The sequence below is a fragment of the Acanthochromis polyacanthus genome, chromosome 2 (assembly GCF_021347895.1).
Source record: "Acanthochromis polyacanthus isolate Apoly-LR-REF ecotype Palm Island chromosome 2, KAUST_Apoly_ChrSc, whole genome shotgun sequence".
Taxonomy (NCBI): Eukaryota; Metazoa; Chordata; class Actinopteri; family Pomacentridae; genus Acanthochromis; species Acanthochromis polyacanthus.
Window position 1 is genome coordinate 29,408,571 of NC_067114.1, and position 27,799 is coordinate 29,436,369.

Sequence of the window (27,799 nt, forward strand, 5' to 3'; positions counted from 1 at the left end):
AGACGTCTCGGCCTGTGTTTTCCAGACGCACAAGACAATCATTCTTTAGTGCAGACTGCAGCAAAAATCACATCGTTTTTAGATTTTCTTCAGTGGAAAAGAAATGAAAAAAAAAAGATCCCGACCACTGCCACTACAGTTGTAGCTTATATCAGAATAGCAATAAATGTCAAAACAATAGAATGTTTTTTGAAAAGTGTTAATCCGTGGCTAAAAGTCTCACTTCCAATGAATGGAAATCTCGATAAAGAAATACCATTAGACACAAAAGTTTAGGGTCACTTAGAAATGTCTTTATTTTTCAATGAAATGAAGCTAGCTTTAAATGAATGATAAATCCAGTGTGGACATTGTTAATGTGGTAAATGACTGTTCTAGCTGTAAACAGCTGATGTTTAATGGAATATCTCCATCGGGGTACAGAGGAACATTTCCAGCAGCCATCACTCCTGTGTTCTAATGCTACATTGTGTTAGCTAATGGTGTTGAAAGGCTCATTGATGGTTAGAAAACCCTTGTGCAGTTCTGTTAGCACATGGATAAAAGTGGGAGTTTTATGGAAAACATGGAATTATCTGGATGACCCCAAACTTTTAACAGTTGTGTACATTATTTAATGTGGATCTGTGTTGTCAAAGCGGACCATTTTGCAGCACAGCAGCTGGCTTTGAGCAGCCTCACTGGAATGAAGCTCACACCTGTGAACCATGTGTTGTGTGCTGCACATCAAAATATGAAGCCCGACTCCCACAAACGACGTTCCCACACAACTGAACTGTAACGGAAAATGTGTTCTGTAGTTGAAACTACATTTAGTTTACTTTAAAACACTGATAATTCATGAGGCATTCGCCTGTTTTATGGTTATATTTGACACTAACAGGACTTGATTATGTTTAGGGAAAGATCACAGTCAGATTTAATAGCAATAAAGTACACAGACTTAAAGATAGCAGTTTATTTACATGTAAGCGAGATCTTTCTCTGACAAACAACCCAGAGAGTTGTATATTTTTGAGCCTCCATACATCCCAACAAGCCCATCGTCCAATCAGAGAGGAGGAAACAGTTTTTCAGCCGGGCTCTTTCCCTTCTCATCATATAGGCACAATTTAGCATCTAAAATACAGGGCTGGGACAGAACATACAGCAGCAGAATATATTTCAGAGGGCTCGTGTTTGTCATCAGCGCTGAACATTTCAACATCCCCAGGAAGAGCTCCTTTACAGCAACAGAGTCAGTCAGTGTGGATATAGGCCGTAAGATTCCAAATGTGTTGTTTCATGGTTGTGATGCTTTCAGTTTCCTGCAGTACAGAAAATAGAAACAATAAATACAGAGCCTTTTAGAAGGATTACGCCTTCTGGAAATGTTCTCCCTTTGATTGCTTTTCAACATTGAAGAATCTATAGAATTTGGCTTTTTTTAAACTTCACATAAAAGAGTCTTTTACATCAAAGTGAAATGAATTTCTACAAAATAATTACAGTTGGTTATATTTAAAATGTACATCTTGTAAAATAGGGCTGTGGTTAGCACTGTCGCCTTGTAGCTTGAAGAAGCCCGGTTCGTGTCCCTTCCTTCCTGGGATCTTCCTGCATGGAGTCTCCATGTTCTCCTGTACATGTGTGGGTTTTCTCCGGGTTCTCCAGCTTCCTCCCACAGTCCAAAAGAAACAAAAAAAAGTCAAAGAACCTTCCTCCAGCTGACTTCAGAGGCTCTCGTGCCTCCTGGTGAACTGAGCTTAGATTTAATAAGCGCTTTTTTAAACCTTGTCTTTCTCTTTGGCTGCTCTCCCATAAAACTTTGACTCGTGAAGAACAGGCAGCAGTTTCTGTAGGCACACACACTTCCATTTCAGCTGCTCAAGCTTCTCCAGAGGAGTGATAGGTTTCTTGGTGGCCTTCGTCACGAGTCTCTTTTTTTGCACGACCGCTCAGTTTTTGAGGACGACCTGCTGTGTTCCAACTTCCTTCTCCTTCTTAATGCCGGATTTAAATGTAACTCTACATCGTTTTTTCTAGAATGTGCAGACCTATCCAGATTCTAAGATCCATCATTTGTTTGTGCAACACTGCATTTCAATGCAAGAAATACTAGTTTAAATAATTTATCTTCGACTATAAATGTTCAATAACAGCCATCCATAGCATGGATTAAAACTAAATGAGGCTAATGAGACTGGTGGCCTTCGGTTCTTCCCACATAAACAAGATGTAGTTCTTAGACAAAGATAAAGGACTCCTCAAAGGAATATAAATATATGAGCTCTTAGGACACATCAGAAAGTACAGCTGAGGCTGATGGGAGTTTCTAATATAATTGTTGGCCTGTTGATGAAACCAGATGAAAAGCTGCTAAACCATTTCTGATTCACGCTGAAGGTAAAAATCCCATCCTCGAGCTTAAATATTTGAGTCTGGTGGACATGCTGTACACTGCTGCTCGCTCCGATTTGGTTCATGAATCCATTAGAGAACAGCTCCACAAGAACATGAAGAAACACGGTAGCAGCCTTTCTGGAAAATGTTTATTTCTGCAACTTTTGTTTTGTTGTTTTCCACAACATTGCTGCTGGTTTCCTCCATCGTAAGGAAAAGTCACAGTTTACTCATGAACCCAGGCTCAGAAACTAATGAGGACGAGGAACCAAAGACTCGGGGGGGGGGGGGGGGGGGGGGGTTCTTTACAATATGTGAAATAGTAAAGTGAACTACTATGTACAGGGATCCAAACCAAACAAAGCAGGCGAGTGAGCAGACAAACAAACTGAACTAAAGGCCAAGCTAACTAACAAACCGAACAAACACAGAGCTGAGAATCTACTGGGGAAACAAGACTTTAACCGACTAAACAAGGAGACAGGATTGCAGCAAAAAAACAAAACTGAGCTCAACAAGGCAAGAAGATCTCCACAACACACCAAGAAGAACTCAAGAACCGACTGGGTAGCAACAGAAAAACACTGACAAACTCCAGGATAAAGGTTTGGAAAAACTTACCTGGCAGATCAGGGAAGGGTTGAGCAGAAAGGTGGACGAGATGTTGTGAAGTTTCAGCAGCAGATGACCCAAAGTGAAGACATGGAAATGAGCAGAGAACAAGGACAGGAACCAGTCAGAACATCGTAAACAGGCTGAGTGAAGCAGGGGTTTAATTACACTCAGGTGTCCACACTTCCTGCTGATCAACACAAACAGGAAGTGAGGGAAAGGAGGAGGGATTCAGACAGGAAATGGGAACTTTGTCCTGCCTCTGTATTGACTTGTCTCATTTCACAGATTTCAGCCTCCTCCACTCAGATCTCTGTGGGAGGGATTAAGTTAGTGAAATGGGATGTGAGACCTCTTGATGGTTGATTGAATAGAGCAATATTGTTTATTTAAAGCGAGGAATCTCACGCTTTGAATCAGTTCTAACTTTGCAATTGTTCAGGCTTTTTCTGTTTGTTTTAATTTTTGCTTCTTTGCAGGTGAGATAAAAGCATGAAACTGAAGATACTCAAGAAGTAACTGTGGTATTGTCTGGAAGTTATATCCACTGTATGTCTGTCCAGCTGACATCAAATGAATCCATTAAAGCTATCTAAAGAGCAGAAAAAGGAAGACTTGGCACGCATTCTTGACCTTGGAAACAGAGGATTGAGCCCCAAAAATCTTAACCCGAGGTCCAATTAGCAGCTTTTCCAGAGCTTTCTCAACCGCAGCCACATTTTGTAGACTTCCTCCAGCAGAGGGAATTACACATTCGCAGCCAGATTTGATAAAGCTGAACAGTGCAGTCGGTTTAATGGCAGACTGACATGAACAGAGCAGCATCCAGGCTGTCTGGTCCGGGAGGAGGTGGAAGAGACAATAAACAAGACAAAAAAAACAACAAATAAAGTAAAACACAAAATGACAGAAATAAGACAAAACACACAAGCAAGACAAAATGGAAACACAAAACGACAAAAAGGGGAAACGAAACGACAAAAGTCAGACAAAGCACAATGAAACAGGACAAAACATTACAAAAATGAGACACAAAACGACAAAAATGAGACACAAAATGACAAAAAGGAGAAAGAAAATGACAACAAGGACAAATGAAACAAAAGTCAGATGAAAAAAAACAATAAAACTGGACAAAATATGAAAAAAATGAAATACAAAATGACAAAAAGGAGAAACAAAATGACAACAAGGACAAATGAAACAACAAAAGTCAGACAAAAAAAACAATAAAACTGGACAAAATATGACAAAAATGAAATACAAAATGACAAAAATGAGACACAAAATGACGGAAAGGAGAAACAAAATGACAACAAGGAGAAATGAAACGACAAAAATCAGACAAAAAAAACATAAAACAGGACAAAATATTACAAAAATGAGACGCAAAACGACAAAAAGGAGAAAGAAAATGACAACAAGGACAAATGAAACAAAAGTCAGATGAAAAAAAACAATAAAACTGGACAAAATATGAAAAAAAAAATGAAATACAAAACGACAAAAAGGAGAAACAAAATGACAACAAGGACAAATGAAACAACAAAAGTCAGACAAAAAAACAATAAAACTGGACAAAACATGACAAAAATGAAATACAAAACGACAAAAATGAGACACAAAATGACGGAAAGGAGAAACAAAATGACAACAAGGAGAAATGAAACGACAAAAATCAGACAAAAAACCAATAAAACAGGACAAAATATTACAAAAAATGAGACACAAAACGACAAAAATGAGAAAAAAATGACAAACAAATAGCAAATGACACAAAACAACACAAAAAGAGACACAAAAACACAAAACATGACACAAGTGACAGAAGTTAGACCAAAAAAACAACAAAAACAACAAAAACAAGACAAAATGTTACAAAAATGAGGCACGAAACAACAAAAAAACAACAAAAAATCAGGTATTTTACTTTAGGATCAAACAACTTGTCATGGTCTATAAATGATTTTAAATTCAGTTTTACTAATTTACAATCTGCAGTTAATGTCTTCTGTGTGATTTTTACGCTTTGAGGGCCGGATTGGACCCTCTGGAGGACCACATGTTGGATATGGAGTCACAGGAGTGCCACATCAAAATATAAATAAATAAATAAATGTGGAAATATAAAGAGAAATAAATCAATAAAAAGGAAAATTTTGTCTTTCCTTTTACCGTTTCAGTTTTTTCCTTTTATTTATTTATTTATTTATTTATTTATTTCTCTTTATATTTCCATATTTATTTATTTATTTATTTCTCTTTATATTTCCACATTTATTTATTTATTTATTTATATTTTGATGTGGCACTCCTGTGATTCCACAGATGGGCACCGCTGTTCTAAAGCTTTCATTGCACCTTACATGAAATAAAAACTTGCTGCTATGAGCCTTACAAGCCACCAGATGTCACTGTTCCTGATTTGTAAATGTAAAGGTTGATCTGCTGTTTCCAACATGACTGACAGCAGACAAACAACAACATGTATTATTGACAACTTTCCATATTTAGAAAGTTATAAGAAGAGTCATAAGAGGACGGAGAGGAAGCTCAGTGCAGGACTCAGATGCGTATTGAGGCTCTTAATTCATCACTCTAATTGCGTTGGACAGGAGTGACTTGTTCCATTACTGCCTTAATGGAAAATATGCCAAGCTGAAATAAACTAAAATGATCTTCTACGGGTTCCCTGTGGAGCTTCTGGCCGCTGCTGGAGCCATGGAGCTGCTTTGTTTCAGTCAGTCCTTCATCCCTTCATCCCTGTGGCTATCTTTAATTACACAGTCAACCTTTAATTATCTATTTTTAACTAAATATGATGGAAACAGTTAAAGCTGAGTTCTCTCTGAATGGTAAATACGTGGGTAACTGCTGGCCCCTGTCGTTTTCCAAATGTAAAGCCCAGTTTTCTTTTAAAATCTTTATTTTTCAGTATGATGTAGACATCATCACTCGCTGCTCCTCTCATCTCTTCTACTGTACCATGACTAATTCTTCTGTCTGTTTGATGCATTCTGGAGGCGACCGCTGATGCATAAGAAGTGATGCAACGCTCTGCAAGTCCGGATAGTATGGGCTGCACTGAGGTCACCGCTGGGTTACTAGAAGTGAAGCCCGTCAACGTGAGATCAATGCAACGATGTGCAATAATGAAAGAAACGGGGTGCATGGAAGCATCAATTCAGCTTCTGAGAATGAGGTTGATCGGACCTCAAAAAGGGCATACTGTACCAATATTTAGAGATGTATGTGTTTAAATCGGCATGACTTATCGAAGCGCTTTTTTCATGAAAAGTTCCTCGCTGACTTCCTGCCGTCTCTCTGAAGACGGCGTGCACGTCATCAATCCTTCATCTACATCACAGAAAACAACAACTGCCTGCAAAACCGCCCTGAAGAAGTCAACAAACGCACACCATGCAGACAAACACAGTCACAACGCAGAACTTCTCGCACTCATCGAAGCTTCAAGATCAGCTCGAGCGACGTTCTACATCAGCGACGTCACATCAGATCCGTTTGTTCTGGTCCAGGAGTTCTCCGCCTTCAGGAGAGGACTGAGATTTAGCTGGAGATGAAGAACAAGAAACTGTGTTAATAGAAATCAACAAAGTACGACTGATTTACTTCTGGATGTATGGATGGATGTGTGCATTTTCAGGCATGAAAAAGAGTAACTAAATGAATAAATTCACAATGCTTTTCCTCTTTTTTAAAAGTTTTCTATCCTCACTTCCCTCCTCATCCAACTTCCTCTTACTTTCATCTTTCTTTTTCTACCTTTTATCCGTCCTCTTCTCATCATTCTCTTCTTTCTTTTTCTTCATCCTTTTGCTGTTCTTTGGTCGGTCCACCATCATCAACATCTTTCTTTTTCCTTTTCTTTTCAGACTTCCATCTCCTTCTCTCTTCATCCTGATCCCACCTTTCTCTCCGTCTTCTCTTTATGTATTGTTCGCATTGTTCTACATTCTTCATCTCGATCTGCTCCATTTATCTTCTTCTTCTCCTCCTCCTTCTTATTCTTCTTGTTCTCTTCCTCTGTTTTCTTCTTCTTCATCATCTCATTCTTCTTCTCTTCCTCCTCCTCCTCCTCCTCCTCTTTCTTCTTCTACTTTTTCTTCTTCTTCATCTTCTTCTTCTTCTCCTCCTCCTCCTCCTTCTTCTTCTACTTCTTCTTCTTCTACTTTTTCTTCTTTCAGGCCCAAACTCTAAATTTCACAGAGATTGCACCAGTTATTTCTCCACCCCTTATAATTGATGCTAAATATTGTCATTAATCACTTTGTTAGTTCGGTTTTCAGCCTCATCGCTGTGATCTGCGTGCAGTAACGTTAATGTAACACTAGAGGGCTCTCTATGTTCACCATGTTTTCACTTCTATCTTTTTCTTCCATGTTGCTTCCATTGTGACATTCTGTAGAACATTTTACTTTTGTTTAGCAAATTCAGATTTGGAGCTGCTTATGGTTGTCTACATCATAACTGTGTTCCATCTCTGCACTGAAAATATATTTAAATCCCATTAAAAAACAGAAACAGTCACACTGGTGGTGACATAAACACACTGGATGATCTCCACAAACAAACAACAATAAAATTAGCAAATTAAAAGTACTAATACTACTTGTTGACCTGTAAACAGATCTAAATTCATTACCTGGTTCCATAATTGATAGGGGGAAATGCACAAACTTGAAATGATCCGTTGTGGGATCAGTCTTGTGAAGCTTCATGTCAGCCAAGCCCAGAAGGAGGACTGTGTGTTCTCTTCTCTCATCACAACGAAGACGGAATCTTTTACTTCCTAATATAAACCAGATGCATGACCAATGCAGTAAATAAAACTGTTTCAGTCTATCATTTTAAGTTCAACCAAGAACTAACATTAACAGACCGATAACTGAAGCCAAATTAGCTTCTGCAGATGTTACCTGACCTGCAGCATTCTCTGAGAGCTCAGATGTCCACCCACAATATCTCTTTTTTCTCTGTCACCGTCACAGATTTCCTCATAGTTTCCACCGGTTCTGTCTTTCTGGCTCATCTATGTCCGTTGAGGCCATTGGCTGGAGATGCCCTGCAGATAAGCAACAGGCTAGCGAGCTTCTAAAAAGGGGCCAAAGGTGACAAAGTACGCCTTCTGTCTGCAACAGGACGCGAGTCAACCCTAAGCCTGACCCCGGGCTATTATGTGGTATTGTGTATCTGTCCTTCTGTCAGAAACACATCAGGTTGTTGCACCAAAACTCCTCTCCTGTTCAGCAGAAAGTTAAAGGGTTCAAGATTCAAAGCAAAAACAGCCACGGATTAATTTAGTCTAAAGATAAAAAGATGCACTTAAATTGTATATGACGATGAGTAATATAGTGCAGACTGCAAACTAAGAAACACAAAATGAGGAAAAAAGGCTGGAAAAGACACAAAATGACTCAATGAGACACATAATTATCATATAAAGACACAAACTGACGAGAGACACACAAAATAAGTACAAAAAGTTGTAAAATGACCACAAAATATGTAAAATTACCATAAACAGACTGAAAACTATCACAAAAGAAACAAAATGAGTACAAAAACACACAAAACAACCACAAAAAGACACAACAGGACCACAAAAATGTACAAAATGACACAAAATGACCACATAAAAGCACAAAAGGGCACAGTGAGACACCTAATTATCATATAAAGACATAAAATGATGAGAGACACACAAAATAACTACAAAAAGTTGCAAAATGACCACAGAGACACACAAAATGACTACAAGACATGTAAAATTACCATAAACAGACTGAAAACGGTCACAAAAGAAACTAAATGAGCACAAAAACACACAAAACAACCACAAAAAGACACAACAGGACCACAAAAATGTACAAAATGACACAAAATGACCACATAAAAGCACAAAAGGGCACAGTGAGACACTTAATTATCATATAAAGACATAAAATGATGAGAGACACACAAAATAACTACAAAAAGTTGCAAAATGACCACAGAGACACACAAAATGACTACAAGACATGTAAAATTACCATAAACAGACTGAAAACGGTCACAAAAGAAACTAAATGAGCACAAAAACACACAAAACAACCACAAAAAGACACAACAGGACCACAAAATGTACAAAATGACACAAAATGACCACATAAAAACACAAAAGGGCACAGTGAGACACCTAATTATCATATAACGACACAAAATGACGAGAGACACACAAAATAGCTACAAAAAGTTGCAAAATGACCATAAAAACGCTTAAAATTATCACAAACAGACTGAAATGGGCCAAAAAAAGTGCACAAAATGACCACAAAAAGACCTAAAATGTCAACAAAACGGACTGAAAATAACCAAAAAAGAAACTAAATGAGCAGGTCATGTGATCTGGAATTAACACGCTGCCTGGAGAGGTGTTTTTGTAACGGGGAACTGAGTGGAAAGGGATTTAATTTGTTATTTTCCGCATAAAATTTGATATATTGCCAAAAAAGAAACATCTGTCATGATTATCTCAACTTCATAAAAGAACACAACTTCTGAATCAGCTCATTTTATTATTGTTTAGCTCATTAGAAGGTGGTTGGTATTAAATTCAGACGTTATTTAGTTGACATTTTAGTGATATCCAGTCATTTTTTATTAATAAGTGATTGTTTCCATAATAAATAATTATGGAATTTGTAAAGACATGATCATAATAAACATAAAAAATTTTTTTTTTTTTAACTTTGTATTTGGACTCAGTATATTCAGTTTGGAATAAAACAATAGATTTCACATTAAAATCTGTAGCTTGCTGCTACAAAATTATTCCATTTCAGCTTTATTTATGCAGAAAACGCTTTCATGGTAGGTTGAAACTGGCCGTTTAGATTGAAGTGGAGTTTTCTGTCTATTTCTGGCAAGGAAATGCAACAAAATGAAATTATTACAAGGCTCAAAAAAGTAAAAATCCAGCAGCAATGTCTGAGGGAGTTGGTTTGTTAGAATAAAGTGCTGGGCTCATCCTACAACAGAACAAACAGGTGCACGCTGGAAAACTAGATGCTGGCAAACAAGCTGGTAGACTTGTCAGGAAAAATCATTTGAATGGCAAAAAGAAAAGAAAAAAATCCCTTTACGGCAAGTCAAGAATGCTCTCCAGGATGTAGGCGGACGTGTTTCCTCGTCAACAATCAGGACCAGAACCTCAAAGGATTCACCAAATGATGCAAACCCCCTGTAAGCTGCAAACACAGAACAGCAGGACGCCGTTCACAAAAAGCATCCGAAAGGAGGCTGGAAGGGTTCTGGAGGGAAGTTCTGTGAAATGATAGGGAAAAAAATAAACCTTTGTCAAAATAAGCTTTCAGAATGAAGACGTGGAAAATCTGCAGTCAGTCGTTTTGACCTCCAGATGAAGGCGAAGAAGGTCTGAGAGCTTCACCAGGAAGATACTAAACGTCTGAGGGCCAGTCAACTAAACCCTAAATATGTCTTCATATCTATCCATTAAACCTTTAAGCACTGTGTGTTTAAATAACTACTTCACCCACACTCTTCTTTCTATATTAACATCAACCTCAATCCAAATCTCTGGCACCTTAACTGAATGTAAAGAAGCACAGAACCTGAAGAACAGAAAATATGTAACCACCCAAATATGTACGGTCTGGACTGTATAGATTCTTGGAAACGGGATTATTAATATGCATATAGTTTAGAGCTAATGGAAAATACCCACTAATGACATCTAACTGGCATTATTTAGTTATCTTTTGGCTCGTTTTTGGGATGCACACTGTGTTCTTTTTTGTGAAATGTGAATTTCCAGATGTTTGGTCAGATTTCAACCATAAATGACCTCTCTTAGTCTTGGGTTACACATTAGCATGCTAATGCTAGCTATTTGGCGGCTACTGCATATAAATACTTACTTGAAACTAATTTAGTGGTGCATACACTTCCATTTATTTCACATTTATGGTTAAAATAAGTTAAGCTTGAGCGTGCCAGTGGTCGCTTGTGACATAATCTCAGCAGGTAAACATTTTTCATGTGTTCTCCTAATAGTCTGCCTTAATAATAAACCATTAGCTCTGGTCAATGATTTCCACTTTTCAGTATTTCAGTAGGTCACCTATCACTATCAATAAACTAGAAGTGAGCTCTTGTCGACTGATTTTAATCATTGCTGTGTTGTTTTGAGGGGAAAAAAATGAATATATGAGTTTAAAAATAGCATAATGAACGCACATACAGGTAAGCTGTTAGCATCCCATCATGCTCTGTGTCTTACATCATACAGCCATGGCCATAAGTTTGGACACAGCATGACTTATGTCTGTTTTGATGTCTATTACAGAACATAACTAATATTTTTTGACAGCACCAGTTTAATTAGTCAACAAATCAACAAGGGATATAATATTATCAATAAATTCCAACAATTGGAACAACTTTGTTCCCAAAACATAATATTAGAAGAAAATAACAAAAAAATGCAGTACTTTCACAACCGAATTTGGTAAGAATAACAAAATGACATCAAACTCTTTGGATGTTTTTTTTAATTATGAAACTTTATATAGTTCTCAGGAGTTGTGGACTGTATTGTAAGTGACAATTTTGTGGTATTTTCTAAGATTTCTAAGAGAAGCGTCATGGTACTTGTGTCCAAACTTATGGCCATGGCTGTAAACATGCTTGACCTATGGTTCATCGTTGGGGCACAGATGGCAGGAGCTTCAGTCACAAAGATGTTCAACTGGCTGTTACAGTGACTAATGTGATATCTGCATTTAGATCTACGGAGAAGACATCAGCGACAAGTCAGAAATGTAAATACCAAGATATTTGTGTTTTAGTGTGTCATGTAAGATACAAATATCTGAGAACGTTAGCTCAGGATGTGATGAGATTGTCAGGAAGAACAGTCTACTAACGGCTACACAGAGAGGGGTATTATTGTTGCTGCATGCAGAGATGATGGCACATCTGAGAGTTCAATAGTGCAGAAACCACCTCAGGCGCTATCTACAGATGAGTCATCCTTCACCATGTTCTGAGTGAGTGCTTGTGTGACGTACGCTAAGAGAAGAGAGCAGGCCTGAACACTTGACCCCCACAGTGAGGGCATCTTGGAGGCTCTCTTACATTGTTAGGGGCAGTTTACTGGCATGGTTTGGGTCCTCTTGTCCCATCAGAGGGGAGGTTCAATGAGAATCAACACAGAGTGTTTCTGAAGGATCACCTTTGTTCTGTACTGAAACACACCTACGCTGATGGAAGGCTCCATGTCCTGTACCATAGACCCTCACAGTCACAAATGTAGGAGGGATGTTCGACCAGGGGTGTCCAACACGAGGCCTGTGGGCCAAAAGTGGTCCTCCAGAGGGTCCAATCCGGTCCTCAAAGTGTAAAAAGTCCAGAGAAGACATTAACTGCAGATTGTAAATTAGTAAAACTATAAATTTAAAATCATTTCTAGACCATGACAATTGTTTTGTCTTTTTTGTGTTGTTTTTTTGTCTTTTTTTCTCTGACTGTTGTCTCATGTTTTTGTCATTTGTTCATTTTTTTTTTATTGATTTGTAATTTTTTGGGCAAATTTTTTCTCCCTTGTTTCATGCCGTTTCTCATTTTCTGTTGTTTCTTGATTTGTCATTTTGCATGCCATTTGTGTAAGATTTTTTCTTGTTTCTGTAATTTTTTGTCTGTTTTTGCCATTTTGAATCTCGTTTTTGTTGTTTGCCCAGTTTTTTGTTGATTTGTACATCTTTTGGCAACGTTTTTTGTCTTTCTTTCTTTTGTTTCGTGTCATTTGTCTCATTTTCTGTCATTTTGTTTCTCCCTTTACTTGTTTTATGTCTCTTGACATGTTGTGTCTCATTCTTGTAACATTTTTTCTTGTTTTTTTGTCTTTTTTTTCTGACTTTTGTCATTTTGATCATAAAGTAAAATCTTGTATTGTTCAGTTCCAGGTGACTAAATGTTGTGTTCTGACGTTTTAATGTGGAAATGATAAACTGAGGCATAATACTGCTGAAACTGAACTTATTTTTCTGAACAAATTTCAGGTTGTTTATGATGTTTTGTAAAAAGGTAATTCCTTAAATGTGAGTATTTTCAAAACATGCATTTTTGCACCAGAACAACGTAAACATCTGGAGTTCTGGTTATTTACAGGTCTTTATGCTATAATTTGATTGGTCACTTGAGATCGAATGGGGCTGAATGTGGAACCTGAACTAGAATGAGTCTGACCCCCCTGTTTAGACAGCTCTCACTATCATCAAAACACCAAATGAGAGGACATCTTTTGCAAGAACGGCTTTCAAACCTCCTGTGCGGTTCCAGTGACTTGAAGGATCAACGTCAAGCAGCACTGAAGCTGTTCTGGTGACATAACTTCTAACTAAGACCGGACAGTTTGAATTATTCAAGAAGATTTTAGTCACTTTATTTAACTCGTCTGTACTCAATTCGATTTTATCCTGTTGTAGCTGTACATTTATCAGGCTTTTCCTGTGAAGTACTTTGAATAACTTGTGCGTATGATAAGATGCTATCGATAGTTACAAATCCCCAAACTGTTTAGACCCAGAATCCATCTGTGATCCGTTTAGAGAATACAAACCCAGCAGGACTCTTAGATCAAGGACTCAGGTCAGCTGGTCAGGGTCAGAGTCTGGACTGAACATGGAGAAGCAGCATTTAGTTGTTATGGAACAAACTGCCAGTGGAGATTAAACTTTCACTTTAAAATCCAGGTTTAAAACATTTCTTTTCTCATGCGCCTATGCATGAAATCTGCACGGTGTCTTTTAGCTATCTGCACCTCACCGTAATGCTCTTAATGTTTTATGTAAAGCACCTTGAATTGTCTTGGACATGAAGGGTTCTATACAAATAAACCTGCCCTGCCTTCCCTATAGAAATAAACTTGCTCGTCTCCCAAGACACTTCATGTTGGTTTTCCTTTAATTTGTCACGCACCGGTGGCTCAGCAACCTTGATGCAAAGCCTGGAGACAATATATCCACACACAGCATGGCGTCGCATCGCTTCATGTCATCTCCACTGTCCATGTAGTCTTAGCGTGTTCTCCTCCTCCTCCTCCTCCACTGTGCTTACTTTCTGTCGGGTTTTAGTCGTGTTTTTCTCTCCACATTCGTCACATTATTTTAACACTGCTTGTCGGCACACTGGTCTGATTTTCACACATTTCTGTCATTTTTCAGCACAGTGTTCTGCAGCGTTCTATTTTTACTCCGTCTGGAATAGCTTGAGGAGTGAAATTTTCAGTTGGTTTCTCGACAAGAAAGTGCAGGTAGAGCGGTTGCAGCGTTTCACAAATGACGACAAAATCCATCCGTTGTTCCAAACTCTTTATTGACGTCGTGATCCAGGTGACAAGATATTTTACTTCCACATAAATGCAAACAACCCATCACATGTGTAGATGCATATAGCTGGACGATCAAGGAAGCGCGGTCATGCATGGACACGGTTGTCATTCATCGACCGGCGAGTTGACGGCATCATCAACCCACCGACAGCGATGAATGTGAACCGGATTTCTGCGCTGGGAGAGGACTGAGCAAATAACAGTAGATCATGAGCAGCCAGTGTGATGCATTGTGGGAGACAGATGGATGAGTGGCCTCAGGGTTTTGAACACAACACAGGAAGCAGCATACATGCTTTGTAAGTACCGTATGTGGCACGCACTGCTAATATTGACCATTTTCTACATTTTTCGATGCTGTAGTTAGATTGCTCATGAGAAAATGTGACTAGACTGTTTAAAGCAGGGGTGTCAAACTTATTTTAGTTCACCACATTCAGCCCACTTTGATCTCAATTTGGTGCAGATTTCTTGCAAACAAAAATCACTCAATATTAAGCTCAATACATAATATCTACTGCTCTGGTTAGTGAGTTTTGAGAAAGCAACATTTCATAATGTGACACTTCATACAAGAAAAATGCTATCTACATGCTAACGCTAACTAATTTCTTTTCCAAGTTTAACTCGTTAAACTGGCAAATATTTTCTTGCTATAATGAGGACAGCAAAAGTTTTCTTGTTATAATGACCAAGCTTAGCATAGCTTCTGTTAGCTTAGATACAGTAACGAGCTATTAGCATGTTACAGAATTTTCCTGTCATTACAGGGTCCTTTTAATGAGGCGCTTTAATGAGAAAAATACAGCAAAGCTTTTACGGATACATGGCTTTAAAATCAGCATAAACTTCAACATTTACAAAAAAAAAATACTCACTTTAACAAGCCTTTTTCTACATGAGACATTTTGGCATTTTTTTTGCAGGAAACAGTTGAAACTAATGACATTAGCGAAAGCTCAGTTCCATTGAAAGTGTGTCAGTAAATACCAGAATGCTAAAGCTACATACACCTGTGTTTGACAAATCAAAACGCCTATACAGTTGTGCTCATAAGTTTACATCCCCTGGTCAAATTTGTGAAATATTGTCCTTTATTTTTTAGCAAATATGTTTGTTAATGGAAACATTTTTCTTTCATTTAGAGCTGGTGTTCAGACAAAGCTATTTATTGTCATGCAATAGTATTTGCTCTGCTCATTCATGTTTTCATTAAAGAATGGAGCACATTTTACAAATTCTGCCAGGGTATGTAGACTTATGCGCACAACTGTATAATGCTGCTGCAGACACGTGGAGGGTTGCTGTGTTTCGGACTGATGCGAGCTCAAGCGTTCGGGTACACTCAACACTCGATGGTTTTCTCTGAGTCACAAACTCACCGACAGCGTTGAATGTTCCCCAACGCTTGAAAAAACTCAGGCTGACAGCGAGCCAACAAACAGCACGTCCTACGGCGAGTGGACAGCCGTGACAGGACGGACGCAGGAGGACGCTAAACCAGAAGAGACAGCAGCTCTGCAGGCGGACACACATTTTAACTGATGCAGTGGACATCCTGACACCTGTTCTGAGACCGTTCTTTCATTATGGGATGGAGGATGGTTTTATTTGTGAGGCTGATATGACAACTCTGTGTGCAGAAGGTGTAAAATCATGACCTTGGATTATGGGACTTATTTATGTTCATCTCGTGGTGGTAATAGGTTTAATTTGCCAATATTATTTGGTGTGTTGCAGATATTTTTTAAAGGATTGGTTATTACACTAAACAAAAATGCTAAAATGGTTGCATCATGATACGCTTTGTGCAAGTTATAAGGCAAATTGTTTCCACTGGCATGAATTTGCTGAATTCTCTCGGTAAAACAAAGATATTATTGAGCCTAAAACCTGAAGGTTTAACAGAGGAAATGTGAGCTTTGTGTTTCTGGGAGGTAAATGCAACTAAATTACAAAAATATGCTTCTAAACCCTCCTGTTTGTTCTCTTTTTTTTAAATTTAAATGTCCAGTTTTGAACTTTCAAAGAATCTTCTGTCCACCTTCTTCTGAATTTCCACCTTGAGCTTTAATTCCACACTGGAAAAAAAAATGCCCCTCTCAAAACGAGAAAAAAAAGTTATTTCAAAGAACTTTTACCTTGAAACAAGTGAAAAAAATCTGCCAATAGAACAAGTGAAAAATGGCTTGGTAGGATTTCTTGAAATAAGATGTGATATTTAGAATATTGGGAGCTTAAAATTAGCTGGAAAAACTTATTTAAAGCCATATTTGACCAGGATTGTCAAGCTGAGGTGGCTTAACTCTCCTGTTGTCTTCATTTACGGCACTAAAAAATATTGTTGCCTTGTCTGAAAAAAAATTCCAAAAATTCAGCAAAAGATTCCTCAAATCTTCAGGAAGAAAATTCCATCAAAGTTTCCCTTGAAAATTTTATTTTAAAAAAAATCCCCAAATTTGGCACGAAAAAAAATTTTTTTTAAATGTAAAAATTGTAAATATTTTCAAAAAATGAACAAAAATCTTTCAAAAAAATCCTAAAAATATCTAAAGGGATTACATATATATCAGTAAAACGTCTAATATTTTCTTTAAAAACATTCCTAAAAAAAATCAACCAAAATCCAGCTAAACTCGCTGGATTTTGGTTGATTTTTTTCTGAATGTTCTTAAAGAAACATTTCTTTTAACATTTCTTTTTTCCACCAAAAAATATTCAAAAATTTCGCCCAAACTTTTGAAAAACTTTTCACTGTGAATATATATATATTTTTCCACATTTATAAACATTAAAACAGTTCAATTTGACACGCAGGACGACACGAGGGTTAAAACAAGATAATTTCAAGATTGTTTTCTGAAGATATTTAAGATGCGTTCTCTTAAAACAAGTCCCTCCTTCTTGCTGAAATGTCATTTGTTAAGTGAATTTATCTTAAATCAAGTAGGACGAGACATTTTGGCTAAAAATAAGACAAACAGACTTGCTAAGATTTTGAGTTTTTGCAGTGCATGGTCAGTTTCTTGATCCGTTCTTAATCAAAGTTCACTAAAGCTGCAACCTCAGCCTTCCAAATGGTGTTCAAAGATCTGCATTGTTTTTCCTCACTATAAATCTGAGAAGTTCTCAGGTGAGGAAGGAGGCCAGCTCATATATTCGGCCAACTTTGAGACCTTTGCGGGTAAGATGAACATTTTAGGGCTCAGAGTTGTACTGTTGCAGACTAATTTCTGTAACACTGTTTGAGGAAACTACACTGCCTGGCCAAAAAAAAAAAAAAAAAAGGCGCCACCTGGATTTAACCAAGCAAATAGTTCAGATCCTTCCATTGGATAATTACTGCAGTGATGGAACCGCTTCTTTAACCCTAGCTGATGCAGTGAGGAGCTTCTCAGTTCTTAAATGTTGGAAGACATATCCCCTGGTTCAGTTGTTTGTTGCCCCAATATTCACATTTCAGCTTGACATCATATTTCTAAACACTTCACATCTTGTACTTCTGGACACTCCAGATATCCTGCAGTTCTTGAATATTGTAGCTCTGAAGGATAATGGCTTCCTGGCCGCCTCATTTTTCTCAAGGCTTTTAGAGTTAATTTGTGCCTTTTCTTCTCCAAGCATTTTTTTTTTTTTGACTCTTCGCGGGGCCTATTTAACCCGAGGTAATGCAGCTGCCTAATAATTATGCACACCTCAAAATAAGCCGAGTTCTTCTGTAGGGCACATCCACCTTCATCACACAAATACACCTGAAAACGATTAAATTCAAGACGCAGTCAAGTTCATATGCATTGCAGTCAGAAAACATGCATGGAAATATTGATGAGGTCAGAATGCTCACTTGTTCTCTTAATAACTGTGCATGCTGTTTGCCTTCAGTGCATCATGGTGCAATATTTTAGCAATCTCGGTTTGAATTTAATACCACCGAATAGAATAGGAAATGCAGAGTCTACCCTCGTTGCTGTAGATCCATGTCATTGTGGGTGAGCTATCCTGGAAAAACCTCACCCCACTTACTGGAATGACGACTCTGGGTTTTCTCAGAGTCTGATTTTAAATGTGATAGTGTCAGTTTGTCTCACTGCAGCTGACGTCATAGTATATATCGTGTCATATTTTGGATTTTATTCCCCCTTCTACTCCTGTGTCATTTTTATCTACCAATACATCCCTGGTTTGACTTACCCACGCTACACTTTCCACGACAACTCGAGAGTCTTCACATAGATGCAGCTGAAACACAGTAACAAAGAAATGACAGATAATTGATCAGTGGAGGCAGAAATCAATCAAGCACACATGTAAAGGCACTGAGGAGGAAATAATTAAGATGCCTTTATGTGAATCATGCAGGAACACTGCAAAAGTGTATTTATTAATCTAAATTATGGGTCATCTGAAGGTGAAGACCTGGTTTAGACGGTGCAACGCAAAGCTAAATCCAGCCATATTAATTTTTGATGAGACGTGTGTGAATTACGGATCAAAGCTCTGTGGAATAGAGGGCAGCGTGGGATTAAGAAGCAGCAGAGAAGCATAAAAAGAAAAAAAAGACGGGGTCATAAGTTGAAAAATATTTACTTCACGGAAGTTAGGCTGAAAATCTGCCGGGAGCGTCGCAGTGACAGTCTTTACCTGCCACGGATGAATGCGGATCAAAAGATTAGCATTGCAGTTTTTTAGGATTTATTTTTTTCCACATCTTCTGCCTCCAAGACTATAGATAGAAACCGAGTAGAAGTGCTGCTGAGCACAAAGTCGCACCAGTTGTGGAAGAGAGTGCAGCTTGTGTATTTGCATAATGTTTGCTAATGACAAAGCTACTCGCCAGCTTGTAGACGACAAGAGTCACAGCGAAGAGCAAGAAGTAGCAGGAAGGTTCTCGCATAAGCTTTTCTCCTCCAGCAATGCAGTGAATTTTAGAGCATGTAGACGCAAAAACACGAGGGAAAAACATTTTTTCCAGAGTGGTTCAAGACGCAGTTGTATTGAAAATGAACGGCAACTTTGCTAAGCTAAAGACTTGCATAGTGAAAGCAGGATGTTAAGCTCGAGACACACATGAATCCTAGCTGAAACCTACAAAAACTGGAAAAATTACAAATTAAAGTGTGTCTGCCAACTTGCAAAGCAGACACCTTATGACTGAGTAAATATACTGAATGGCTGTAGGTGTAAATCCCTATTCTTGTGTGTTCGTGTACTGAAACAAACATGGCTGACAACCAGTGACTTGAAATTTGCTTGGTTGAGATTCTGGATGGTGAAGCCAAATCTGCTCTTTCATTACCTTTTCTTAATGAAAAAAAACAGAAAATAAATCCACTCTTCTTGTGTCGAACACTCTGATTGGCTATTTAAAACGACAAATTTCTGCTCCAGCTACACATATAAATAACAGTCTGTTGTTGTTTTTGTAAGAATGATTTTGCGGTCGAGCCCTTGACCTTTTGAAATGATTCAGATTCTTCATCGTAGCTTCAGCAGACACTCAAGTCCTGTGGAGTTGATTCTGTAAAACCGAAAAGCAAATTCATACTTCTTTCGTCTGCACGTCCACAAGAATCCATATGATCTAGATTTGTTATCTGTACTTAATTGGACTTTGGAAGTACTTTCATTACTCCACCAAGGAACGGCGGAGTTATGTGGCGATCGGCGTATGTTTGTCTGTGTCTGTGCAAAACATTACTCAAAAACGGACCAAAGGATTTGGAGGAAATTATCAGGGAAGGTCAGAAATGACACAAGGACCAGATTTCTGCATCATTGCCAGATAGCGGCACGGCGTCACTGTAACCATGACAACAGGTGAACACTACATCAGCTGATTGTGATCCTACTACAAATCCACCTCTGAGGACTTATCAGGACTTATCCGTCAGAAATGATCCAAGGAACAACTAATTAAATTGTGGGGGTGTTTCTGAGTCCCACCGATTCCCACCGACCGCTACATATTTAGGTGACATGATTCGGTGTCCGTACATAACGTACACATGCAGAACACACGCATGTGCTCAGCATAAGGTCATTTCATTTGTGGGTACATCTGTATTAAATGGTGCCGTGATTTCTGATCATCAATAACTAATAAACAAATGCTGCATTTCTGACATACGGGGGAATGAGCAGCCTTGGAGGAGGACTGATCTCTGTTTTTGTAGTAACAAGCATCATTAATCCAAGAATCTAACAAAAAATGGCCTAAATTTCACGATGAGTGCTGCTTAAAGGCATTATGGAGGATGTTTTTTTTGTTTAATTTGTCTGATTCACATAAAATGAATATACTGACCTTTAGTGGGCTTGTATGTATGGTTTCTAAAAGAATTTAAAAAAAAAAAAAAAAAAACTGTGGACATGGCAGGACCTGAAAAACATCAGCCAATCAACGCGCTCGGACTGAGGCGTTTGCTTTGCTCCCTTTCCTGTCAGTCAAAAATCTTCCGGCTCAGGCCTAGTTACGTAGATTACGTACGCCTTGGACTTACGTGTTTTCTGTATGTGTTGCTTTGGTATAGCTTCGTAGTTAGCTGGCGACTTGTTTTGCTCATCTTTTTTTACATAATGGCAGATAAAGATCCAGGGGGACCCAGCCGTAAAAGAAAGCTTCACGAGTCCTACGCAAGTTTCTGGAGGGGGGGCGTTTCTTCGTAAATGTTAAGAGGGGGGAGGTTAGAGGGGGCTGAGGGAGAGGTTGTATGTGCGCATGCTACGTTCAAAGTCGTAGGAAATTAAATCTCCTCTAATGCCTTTAACGAACAGTTTAACCCAAATGTACGTCACCAACCTGTAGTTTAACTATTATGGGGTTGCTTGTGTGATGACAGAGGAGGCAGTGGGGTGGGGGGGAGAATAAGAAGGGTGGGTGGCTGGTGGTAGTGGGGGGAGCTGGCTGTCTGGGTGAGACGAGTGTTGATCGATTCCAGGCTTGGTATTTTCCAGACAGGCTGAATGGCAAAGGTCAGAGGTCGGCCGCTCTTGTTTCCTATGAAAGAGACGCTGTGTGTGTGTTGGTGTGCATCTGCGTTTGAGCCGCTAACATGCAAGCCTGTTCGCTCGACATCGCGTTAGAAGCTTTTTTTCCAAGATTCCTTCAAACGTCCAGTCATGCGAAGCCGTGCACGTAAAAGGATCCGTCTCTGAATGAAGACGAAACAAGCGTGTGTGTGTGTGGAAGCATGTGGGTGGGCATGTAAAGGTTTATAGCTGAATTCTGATTGATACATTCAGTCTTTGTTAGTTATTTATGCTGTTTTTATTGCAGTGATTTCTTAGCATGCAGTGTTTAAATCTCGATCTTGTTATTTCTAGTTTTTATAGGTGCAACTTGAAAGCTGATTTTTGTGTAATTTAATTTTTTCCCAGTGGTTAATTAATCTGAAGCAACATAATTAGAAGTCTTCATCCTTTTCTTAGAGGGTAGATCATTCTTTATCTTTTAGGACGTAAACTGTGGGCCGATTTACTGTTTCTGACTCTAAACTTTAACTGTTATCTCCCATTGGATTGCCGTGGACATCAGAAATGGCTGTAAAATCAGTTTGAACCCGTCTGCTGCTCTCATCCAAATGCAGGCATTTCTGGGTGAAGCTGAACGCTCTGAGCTCTAACAGCAGCTAATGCGGTGCGTGCAGCCAGGTGGATGGTTGTCTTGCTCAAGGGCACGTGGGGAAAACCTAAAAATAGTCCCGGCTGCTGCTTCTGCTGCTTCAAATCCAACACCTTTGTCCTGTTTGCACGTATGTGTCACTGTTTGGCTGTTTGTGCGTGCCTACATTATACTGACATGATGACAACAGTGTCCCCTCATGTGTGGCTTTTTGCTTTAATTCCTGGATCATACATGTAAACCGGAGCACACGTACATATCTTACACTGTAAAAAATGTTTGTACATTTTACGGTGAAAAACTGTCAAACCATGACGGTAAAAATCTGTGAACTCTAAAACAGTTTGATGCAGTTTAAGCAACACTGAATCACCTTAAACAGACTAATCAGGAGAAAAGTCTGTTTTTTTAGATTATTTATCTCATGAAAAAGTACATTTCCCCGACTCCTGCAGTTTTTAATGAAAAAATACCATAATATGTAGAACAATACTGTCATTTTTGCATTTAATTCTCAAAAAGAATACAGTTTTTCACAGTTAAATGTACATATTGTTGTGCTGATAATGTAAACATGCTGCAGTATTTATAGCAAGGAACATTTCTGCATCTATCACATGTAAAAAATACAGTTTGTTACGGTCAAATTATGTACTTTTGTGTTAATAACAGACATATTCTTTAATATTTATGACAGCTTTAACCGCAATTGTTGCTAAAAAATACATATATTTAACATTAAATACACTAGCTGTTGTGCTGTTGATGGAAACATGCTGTAATATTTATAATATATGGTATTTTCATGTCAATTTTCACATTTTCAAAGGTTAAAACTTTTTTTTTTTACAGTAAAATATGGAATGACGCACGTTTTTTTAACCCTGAAATCAACATCATCGATACATGTCTTTACCATAAATGTAGGAGTTCTGGCGACCACAGCTGCCAGATTTTTACCGTAAAAACAAGTTTTTTTACAGTGTAATTTGACCAAACATCCTGCTTTCCCAGCACACTTCCTGTTTTTACATCCTGTCCTGGTCGTCTCTGTTGTTTTTAATTAAGTGAAGAAAATGTCCTGGTTTTCATTGAGGAACTAAATTGAACTGAAACTAACAAATATTTTTTGTAAGAAAGTGAGAGCTGTTTTTGTTAAAGTTGGATTGCTAATGACCTCTGAGAAGGCTGTCTGAGCTTGTGTCTCTAGTATTTGGTAATATAACTATTTTCTATCCACACAGATGAGGCATACTTTATCTCTGTTGTTGTCTTCATTTACAGGCACCAAAAATATTGTTTGTTTATCTGAAAAAAAATCTAAAAATTCAGCAAAAAAACCCTCAACTTTCTGAAAATTTGCAAAACCTCCAGGAAGAAAATTCCAATAATTCTTTAAAAGTTTCCTGAAAAGGTTTTGTTTGAAAAAGATCCCCTAAATTTGGCACGAAAATTCTTGTAAATATTTTCAAAAAATGAGTAAAAATCTTCCCAAAAAAATCCCCAAAATATCTAAAGTGATTCCATATATATCAGGAAAACTTCTAATATTAACTTTCGCTTGATTTTGGTTAATTTTTTGTGAATGTTCTTAAGAAACATTTCTTTTTTCTTCCAAAAAATGTTCAAAAATTTCCCAGAAATGTTGTAAATGTGGACATCAGAAGTTTCACTGTGAAAACATTTTTTTTTCTACATTTTCAAACTTTAAAACGAGTCAATTTTCACCTGCAGGATGACACGAGGGTTAAATGGACTGAAATTTTAAGGCGTCTTTGACTAACCTTTGAGCATAATTTGAGCATCTTATTGTCCTGCTTTTGGGTAATCAGAGTCTGGTCACCCTAACGCATCCAGACAGGTAGAAATGCAGCTCAGGTAACAGCAGCAGCCAAAATAAACATTTCACACCCGCAAGGAAGCAGGAATACCACACATGCATGCACAACAAAACACACACACACACGGAGTCGCACAATGGCAGGCTGAGTTTACGCCACGCAGGGCTGCATCTCCTGCACAGACACCACTTCCTGCACATCCTCGTGTGTGTGTGTGTGTGTGTGTGTGTGTTTGCGCTCATGGCTGCATGTGAGCGTGTCTGAATGGGAAGACAGATTGTGGCGAGGTGCAGAAAAGAGGCGGAGGGGGAGGGCGAAGGGAGACACAGACACATCGGGAGGGTGGGAGGGTTGAGGAGTGAGTGGTGGTCCTCCTCCTCTTCCTCCTCCTTCTCACTCCTTCGATCACTCTCCCCCTCCCCCACCTGGGACTTGAACCCGTGACCCCCCGGTGAATGAGTTCAAGGGAGGCACCGCCATTACTGAGGAAACCGCCAGTCGGCTGGGCTGGGCTGAGTGAGAGTGTGTCTGGAGGTGACCTGAGTCGGGTTCGCCGGCGTGTTTGTGTGCAGAAGTGTGTTTATGTCGGAGCTTTAGGGCTGATTTTCTGAACGAGAGGTTCGCTTGGAGCTATCTGTGTGTGGGAGTGTATGGAAAAGTGACACAGAGAGAGAGTGTGTGTGTGAGTGTGTGACCTCTGCTGAGTTCACTAGTGTGTGTACTCGTGTTTGCATGTGTGTATTTTTGGACAGAATTCCAGCGTTCTAAAAAAAGTTTATTTTTGCAAAGGGAGCTCTGAATGCAAGGTTTGAGGCAGTCATCAGAAAGACACACAGATATCAGCGAGTGTTTGAAATGCTTTTGTTTAGGAATGACCAGAAATGACTCTGCTTGTGTGTATTTTTGTGAGGTTTGTGCATTATTCTTATTTAATTCATGTTATTTCTATGAAAACTTGACTTATTTACAATGAGAGTTCAGAATTAGAGCGATGTTTTGCTTATCAATAGTATTAATAATAGATATTGGTGCATGTGAACATGTGCATGTGTCTGTGTGTGCAAGTGTGTGTTTTAAAATGCTCTTGATAGGAATGACCACAGATGACACTTAAACACAACATACATCCGTTTCTATGAAAAACTTCACTTTTTTTTCAATGAGAGTTCTGAATTAGAATAGTATTATTAATAGGTATTGATGCATGTGTGTGTGTGCATGCATGTGAGTGTATGCAGTCAGACATAATGGTGTTTGCCCCCCACCCCCCACCCATCCCTCGCTAAACCCCCCACCCGTTTGCTGCTGGGTGTGTGACCGTGTCTGCATCTCGATACCTGGCCCAGACTGGATCAATACTTTAATCTAATTGTCATTCACTTCCACTGGGACACACACACACACACACACACACAGACACACACACACACGCACGCAACACACTGAGCACGTTCAGCATGCATGTCTACATGAGCATCCACATGCATGCACACACACTCCTAAAAAACACTTGTAAAAAAAGAACACACACATCCGATCACATGAGAAAGCATGAATGAAAATCCCCATTGTGTGAAATCACTCGCCGCTCTGATAGCATGCAACCTCGCCGTCCTTTACTACATCCACTCTCACGCTCAACTCTGCTCTCTCTCCCCTGCCTCTCTGGGCGTTCCTCCTCGGTGTTGCATCATGCATGCACATCAGTGTCGGCAAACATCCGCTGACACACTGTCACATCGCATTCATGTCTGCCGGCGAGCAGCCTCTCCCTCACAGCCACAATGGAAAGTAGATGTCAGGAACCCGGCCGCACGCACAACAATCAGCCTGGCAAAAATGTAATAAATGAAGGTGCAAACTTACCTCCTTCATAATCTTCTGCAGGAGCGTCCCTTCTTTCTCTGCATTCCTCTATCTCTACACCTCCTTCTTCACCCCTCCCAGTCAGCCTCCACTCTCTTGATTCTTCCTCCTCCGTACTCTTCTTCCACTCACCACCTCTTCATCCAATCCCCCTACTCTTCTCTCACTTCCTTCCTCTTCCTGTTCCTCCCTGTGTGTCGTTTAACACACTCTTTCCCTTTCTTTCCTCCTCTCCGGTGTCTTCTCCTGCTGCTTTAAACTGCAGACTGTCTGGTTGGAGCGAGGCGAGGGAGACTGAGCGGCGATGGGAAGTGCAGCCCAGGACACACACAGCCTCTGTCAGTTTGAATGAATATTGTGCACACTCGGCTTGTCTCTCCTCCCCCCTCTCTTTCTCGCTCCCTCCTTCCCTCTCTCTGTCTACCAGACACCCCTCCTCCACTCCTCTCCAGCTTTGCCCTCCTTTGCTATCTCCTCCTCTACCCTCCCTCCTCGCTGCTGCTGCTGCTGCCTTCAGACACGTTCTCACTCCAAGACTGGCTGACATTATGGAGCTGCACTTACTGAACCTCCCGGACCCAGACGGTTAACCCTTCTGATGCAGCTGCAGATACCGTCTGTTTATGTTTCTGATCATCTTCCCGGTGTGTTTGGTCCTCCAGGCGCTGCTTTCATACAGAGCCGCACACGGCATCGTTAAATAACCGCTCAAGTTCACGATCCGCGGGGAATTTTTACCAGCTTCCCAAAAAAAGAACGCTTGGGAGTTTGTTTTCATCTGCGAAATCTGATATTTCACTTGTAAAATGCCCCAAAATCAGTCTCTAGCAAATTTGTCACACGTGCAATATGTTGTACACGTCAAACTAACGTGATGTCTCATGATTTATAAGTTGAATATCAATAAAAGTTTGTGCATACCTAATAGAGTTATTTGCATTTTTACAAATAAAAAATGCTTTAGAACAATTTATAAAAATATTGCCTTTTTCGTCTTTTATGCTGTTCAGCCATGGCATACGTTACATCATCCCTCTACAACAGGTCCTCGGTTTACGACGTCCTCGACTTACAGCGTTTTGTCGTTACTTTGGAACTAGTTAGTAAGTGGAGCGGATGAATACTGTAACTCTCTTCATGACTGCAGACGCAGGTAGCCCTTTTGAAATGGGTGTTTATTCTTCACAATCTTTGGAGTGACTTCATCTTTAAACACACGCCACGTTCACGCCACGATCACGCCAGGCTAATGCCAGGTTCATGCCGACAGAACTACAATGTGCATGAGCAGTAGGACTATTTAAAGAACACAATTTACAACAATAACTGTTCAGGCGTGAAAGAAAACATATACACCTCTAGCCAGTACCTCGTTGCACTGCCTGTCAGGAAAGAGTTTCCTTCTTAAAGTCCTCTGAAGTCCATGAAAGTCTCTCTAACATGTCCAAGCTGGGTCGTCTATGCTGTCCGTTACTCAAATCCGTAGCGGATCAAAACATGCAACCTTAGTTCCTACATGGAAACTTAACCCTTTTTAACTGATTGTACAATTTGCATAAATGATTTATGAACTTTAACTCATTAAATTAGAACCACATCAAATTATTTATTATATGAACATAGACCTTAAATAACATTTACAAATACTGTATGTACAGTCGTCACATGGCGCTATAAGACAGCTTTGTTTACATGTTCGCTGATGTTTTCCTTCAAAATTGTTTTTGTGCGAGTTAAAGACCATTTTCGCTACTGTAGTTGTAGAAACGTGTAAACTGATCGATATCGTGGTGCACGGAACAGCTTGGTTTACATCTTCACCAGAGTTCCAACTTACAGCGAAAATCGACTTAAAGGCATTAGAGGAGATTTAATTTCATACGACTTTGAACGTAGCATGCGCACATACAACCTCTCCCTCACCCACCTCTAACCTCCCCCCTCTTAACATTTACGAAGAAACGCCCCCCTCCAGAAACTTGCGTAGGACTCGTGAAGTTGTCTTTAACGGCTGGGTCCCCCTGGATCTTTATCTGCCATTATGTAAAAAAAGATGAGCAAAACAAG

At 39.2% G+C, this 27,799-nt stretch overlaps 2 long non-coding RNA genes across 2 annotated transcripts; one reads left to right on the top strand and one right to left on the bottom strand.

Moving 5' to 3' along the window:
* Positions 1 to 326: 326 nt before the first annotated feature.
* LOC127537726 (uncharacterized) lies at positions 327 to 26,008 on the bottom strand. The gene is made up of 6 exons (XR_007947539.1): positions 25,733 to 26,008; positions 18,596 to 18,643; positions 12,271 to 12,404; positions 6,778 to 10,317; positions 6,454 to 6,565; positions 327 to 1,307 (listed from the first exon to the last, which is right to left on the bottom strand). It is a non-coding gene; the product is annotated as an uncharacterized LOC127537726 (long non-coding RNA).
* Positions 14,576 to 26,652, top strand: LOC127537735 (uncharacterized). The gene is made up of 2 exons (XR_007947558.1): positions 14,576 to 14,703; positions 25,998 to 26,652. It is a non-coding gene; the product is annotated as an uncharacterized LOC127537735 (long non-coding RNA).
* Positions 26,653 to 27,799: the final 1,147 nt, after the last annotated feature.